Source organism: Durio zibethinus, chromosome 4, assembly GCF_047325235.1.
Source record: "Durio zibethinus cultivar Kanyao isolate XHJ-2024 chromosome 4, ASM4732523v1, whole genome shotgun sequence".
Lineage (NCBI taxonomy): Eukaryota > Viridiplantae > Streptophyta > Magnoliopsida > Malvales > Malvaceae > Durio > Durio zibethinus.
In genome coordinates, this window is record NC_143165.1 from 3,269,261 (window position 1) to 3,275,289 (window position 6,029).

Here is a 6,029-nt window from a genome sequence, read left to right on the forward strand (position 1 = left end):
TTCTAAGCCATTTTATAAAAACATGATTTATGAGTAACATGCATATTATTTTTTTATCCTTTTACTCATAAGTTTCATGTAGTAAATTTGAGACTATTGTGCTAAAATGTTTCAATTGGATACATTGGTACATTTATGCTCTTGTACTTGATTACATGTATTTGAACTTTGTTGTGCATTTTACACTTGAATACATGGATTCTTTATGTATGATATTAATTGCTCTTAAAAATTGTCCTATATTTTGAATTGATCTCCTTTTTACTATAACAAAAAGGAGAGAAATATTTTATGGACAAATTTGTTTTCAAATACATATATGTGTACTTTTTTAATAGATATATATTCTTTAACATAAATGTATTTTGAATTATGAGTGTTCAACAGTAATGATTATAAGTGTTGGATTAAGATAAAAAATGTACTAGTTAAAGGAGAGTTTTGCTAGGAAACATGTATGGTTTAGAGAGAGTTTTTCAAAATGGTTTTTAGAATTCTAATATGTTTCAAAAAAAAAAATTTCATCGAGCAAATTTAACTTTTGATTTTTTCATATAAAAAAAGAGGAGATTATTAGCTTTGAATTGATCCTTATTTTGAAATGACAAAATATTAAACTAAATAAACTTGATTAAGAATTGAAAAAAATTTATTTAGTGCATGTTCTTAAATTATATTGGTTTTAGTATTAAATAAATACTAGTAATATATGAAATGAAAAATATTTTTGAAAAACAGTTTTAGATTTTGAAAAGATTTATTTAGTATATGTTATTAAGTTTTATTTTTTTTTTTACTAAATAAATAATATATTTTTCAAAGTGATATTTGATCTAAAAAATATCTTGAAAATTTATTTTAAAAGATTGGTCTTAACATTTATATCAAAAATACAAATTTCCAAGACTAATAATTCTTTTTAAAATATTTCCCAAAGTTTAAACAAATTTTTCTTTATGTTTTGTATTTCTCAAACCAAAACTATCCATAAAGATTATTTATTTGAGCTTAAATGAAAGTCCAAATTTTGTTTTAAAAGTTAACTTATTCATCTTGGACTCAATACAAGTTTTATAAGATTGGTTTTGAGAAATGGATTAACTAGAGAAAGATATTTTGTAAGAACAAGTTTTTCTAACATTGAATTTGTTTTTTTTTTTGTATTAATTTGTAAAGTTTTAATATTTGAATTTTATATGGATAGAAAGTTTTTTAAGTCTACTTTTTAATGAATAAAATAAAATCAAAATCCAAATTTAAAAAAAAAAAGATTTTGAATTTTTACTCGAGACTATGCAAGTTCTTTAACAACTACACGAGGTAGATTTAGAAATTTATTATAATTTTTATACATTGAATCAGATGATGAATTTTATATGAATAAAAGTTCTTTAAGTTTAGTTTTAATATCTTTAAAATGATCTTAATTTAGAGTTATATAACTTAAGATATGATCAAATTAGTGAGTAAAGTGCAAAACGAGATTTAATCTAAAGTAATCAACTACACTATTCATCCAAAATCACCTCGAATGAAAAACCAAGTCTACCTGATCAATCCTCTATCAAAATTGATTGATTTATTCTCTTGCAATGGTCAAAATTTTAATGGAATTCGAGAACCAACCAATCCGTTAATAGACCCAATCGATCCATTTATCCTTAATAGCTTTTAATGGCTAGTTTTTTTTTTTTTTAAATGACTTTTCTTCTCCAACTCAATCTCAATTACTCCAATTCATTTTTTTTCTATATAAGGAGGTCTTCCAACTCCCATTAAGAAGAGAAAGACATGGGAAAAAGTTCATAAAATCATATCTTTAAAACTTTTCAAGAAAATCAAGAGCAACAAAGAGTTTAGAGCTTAAATTCCATATTCTTTGTATATGTTGCATCCAAATCATTTAGTCTTTCATTTGTTCTTCATTAGGCAAATACAAAATCCTTAAGAGGTGTTTTTAGTTTACAAAATAATAGAGCTTAATTGTAATAAAAAGGTAAGGTATCTTCTTAAATGATTTTTAGAGTTTTTGCAAAAACTCATTTTATGTAATTAGGGGTTGCTACATTTGCCTAGAAAGGTAAGAAATTAAGGGTTGTTATCTTAGCCTAGAAAGATAAAATGTGAGAGATTGTACTTTAGCTTTGAAAGGTAGTTTGTAAATAAAGTGATGTGCCAAAAGTTCAAAGTTTTAAAAAGAGCTTTCAATTGTTCAAAATCTAAAAAATTTCAAAGAAAGTAAGCATAAGGTTTCAAGCCTAAATTTTCTTTTTCCTACCTTGACCCAATGTGATGAAGTGTTTTGCATTCTTTTTATATGAGTTATATGCATGAATTAAATATTAAGTAGATGTATACACATAAAAAGCATAAAAAATTAAAAGCTTATTTTTTAAGAAATTTATTGTAACTCTATATTTATACTTAGCTTTATATTATGCAATAGTGCATGACAGCAATGTTATGTAATTTTTAAATTTTGTGAGTATGCATAATGATTTTTAGTTTTGTTAATTTGAGGTTTTTACTTGAGGACAAGTAAAGATTTAACTGTGAGGGTATATGATAACACCTAAAAATATAATATTTTTGCATGTTAAAATGGGTTCAAAAATTTAAAATTTCATTGATTTTTTTAGCCTTAATGCCTATTTTATGATTTTTAAAGTTTCAAGCTTATGGATGAGGAAAATATGCAATCCATGCATAAGAAAGATAATTGGCCACATAAGACTAAGGGTTGGCTAAACCTTATTGGTGCAATTCCTTCAACTATGCAACAAAAAAAGAGTTTTACTTGCACATCCACCTCTCTTTTGTATTCGATTAAAGAGATTTAATCTAAAAGTGACTCTTCTACTTAGCCGTGAAAGAATTTTACTTGTATAATAACTCTACATATATTCAGCTAGCTCATTTTCAAGAGAAGATCAAGTACACATATGATATTTAAAAAATTGTAAGCTATCATGGACTTTTGCATGGTCAACCAATAGTGTTTGTGTTCATGATGAACTCTTTAGGTTATTCAATAAAGAGTTTTGATAAATGAAAGACTTTGCAAGATAATTGAAGAAAAAATTAATCTAGTCTCGAAATCTCAAACTTTAGCTGAACTAAGAGTGGATATTTAATCAAGTTTGCATCAAGCATTGACTAAAGGCCAAGATTGCTTACTAGATATCCTATTCGACCAAACATTCTTAAGAAGAAAAGGTCATATTCTATCATGCTTTATTTGAAGATTATGATAGCTTTCATCAATTAGTAGTTGAATTTAAATCAAAATCTTATAACCTTATCCCCATTGGTCAAATCTCTCACTATAAATAAGGAGGTCATTCACTTTATTCCTCCATCCTTCATCTCATTCTTCTATTCTCTTTTTAGTTTTTTTAGTTCTTTTCTTTTTAGTTTAGTTTAGTGTAGCTATTGGCTTAGGTGATAAATTTACCAATAACAAAATTTTATTTTTTAAAATTCTTTTATTTCAATTCAAAGAAGTATTTTTCAAAAATCTTTTCTTTCATTGTTCTAGTTTCAAATCTTATTTTTACATTTTCAATTTCGACAAAACATTTTCTTTATCTTAAGGTTGATTTTTAATCTCTTTTACTTTCGACAAGATTTGGCATATATATTCTTTTCTTCTATTGTTTTTCTTTCAATGAAATCTTTGTTTCAAGATCTTTACTAGCATTAGGCAATCTCAAGTTTTCTTAGTTTTTAAGTTTTCAATCATTGTTCTTTTAGATCTAGTTGGCTATTCTCATTTGCTTCTCAAATGACAGTTGTTAAAGTCAAGATTCAAGCCTATATTACTTTCAATCTTTTTTTTTCTTTAAATTTATAATCAAACCTAAGTTTTCATTTATTTAGATATAAATTTTAGGCTTTCATTATTGGTATTTAAAGAGCAATCTAGCATTACAATCTAATTTTTTAGGAGATAATAGTAAAATACTTTCATTATTATTACTTAATCTATACACTTGCAAGTTATACGAAAAGTAGTAATCAAGTTTATGTTGATTACCAATAATACAAAGAATAATAATACTAACTAGATCCCTAAGTTTTAGTGGTATCCCTTTTTATATGTTAGAATTGCACTCTTGAACGATCGTCATTATTTTATGATCCCTCTATTGTCTTTTCTTGGACAATATTCCTTTCAAAAACTTAGCATATTTAGACATGCATTTGATGGCTTCAGCAAATGAAATGGTGACTTGCAAATTTTTAAAAAGTTTTGTAAATCTTACAAATTATCTTTTTTCTTTTTGCCTCTCAAATGTTTGTAAAAATGAAAATTTTGTAAAAATGAAATTTTTGTAAAAATGAAATTTTTGTAAAAATGGAATTTTTGGATTAATCATCTTTGAGAGAGCTTTTGGGGGCTACTTGTCACTTTTTGTATTTACCTCTAACAACTTAGGAGTCACTTTTTTGGCAAGTGATTTATTTGGTAAAGGTTTTCCACTCCTTAACCTTTTTTGTTGCTTCAGGAGATCTTTGGCTATTATGGTGACTTGGAATCCTATGTTTTCAATAGATTTGGCTTGATTTTGTAAGGTAGATTGTTGGTGCGCTATGGTTTCAAGGATGGTTAACCTATGGTGTTGGGCAAATTGGATAGGTTCTATATTGAATTTACATATATCACAAGATACAAAGGGGTTTTGGATTGCATTCACATGATTAGTTTAGGGTTGGTTCCTAAGGCTTCTACTTTTTTGGTTAGGGCGACTAACTAGGAATTGATGGAGGTGATAGCATTTATCTCAAATAAACTAGCAAATCTTTTACTAACTTCCTCTTCTTGCCTCATTGGTAATTGTTAGTGGTTATTTCTTCAATCAATTCATTTATTTCCTCAAGAGTCTTACTTATAATTATCTTTCCAATAGCTGAGTTTAAAGTGGTTCTCATGGATGGTGTGAGACTATTGTAAAAAATCTGAATTTACAGCCATTGAGGTAATCCATAATGTGGGCACTTCCTTAACAATTCTTTGAATCTTTTCTTGTATCATATAGTGTCTCACCATCTACTTGTAGAAATATGATGATCTCATTCCTTAGTTTGGTAATTTTAACTTGTAAGAATAACTTTACTAGAAACTTTTGTACCAAATCATCCTATTTTGTGATTGAGCCAAGTGGTACTGATGTCAACCAACTTTTCACCTTGTTCTTGAGAGAAAAAAGAAATAGTCTCAGTTAATAGCTTTATCAGAAATATCATTATAGTGAAAAGTATCACATAATTTAATAAAATTTAAAAAATGAAGGTTAGGATCATTGTTAGATAGTCCTCTAAACTATATAGAAGTTTAGACCATTGTATAGCTAAATGCTTGATTTCAAAGTTGTTTGCTTCAATGGCTAGCCTTCTAATGGATGGTTAAAAACCATCAGAATTAGAAATTGCATAGTCATTTAAGGTTCTTTGAGCCTCATTGTTTGCATTGACCATTGGTGTTGGTGCAAGTGGTGCTGATTACTATTTTTTTTCCTGAAAGTCTTTTTAATTTCTTAATTAACTAAAGTTAAGTCAACATTTTTAGATCTGTACACGTAAATAAGAAAAAGATTTAAAAAAAGTAAAAGCAAATAAAAGAAAAAAAGTTTAGATTATAAGAGTTTAAGAAATCCTTATTGATATTGAAAACACCACTATAATCCTGATAATGGCATCAAAAACTTGATTACTACTTTTCGTTCAATCAGCAAATGCATAGATCAAGTAATAATAATGGAAGTATTACAGTATTATCTCTCAAAAGATTATAGATTGTAATATTGGATTGCTTTGCAAGTACCAATGGTGAAAGCCTAAAATCTTATATATAAACAAATAAAACCTTAAGTTTGATTATAGATCTTAGAAAAGAATAGATTGAAAGCAATATAGGCTTGAATCTTGACTTCACCAACTATTACTTGGGAAGCAAAAGAGAATAGCCAATTAGATCTAAAAGAACAATGATTGAAAACTTAAAAATAAAGAAAACTTGAGATTGTCGA

The 6,029-nt window shown here is 26.6% G+C and overlaps 1 non-coding gene across 1 annotated transcript; it reads left to right on the top strand.

Moving 5' to 3' along the window:
- The first annotated feature begins 4,981 nt into the window (after positions 1–4,981).
- Positions 4,982–5,087, top strand: LOC149519035 (small nucleolar RNA R71). Its single transcript, XR_016341983.1, has one exon. It is a non-coding gene; the product is annotated as a small nucleolar RNA R71 (small nucleolar RNA).
- The last annotated feature ends 942 nt before the right edge of the window (positions 5,088–6,029 follow it).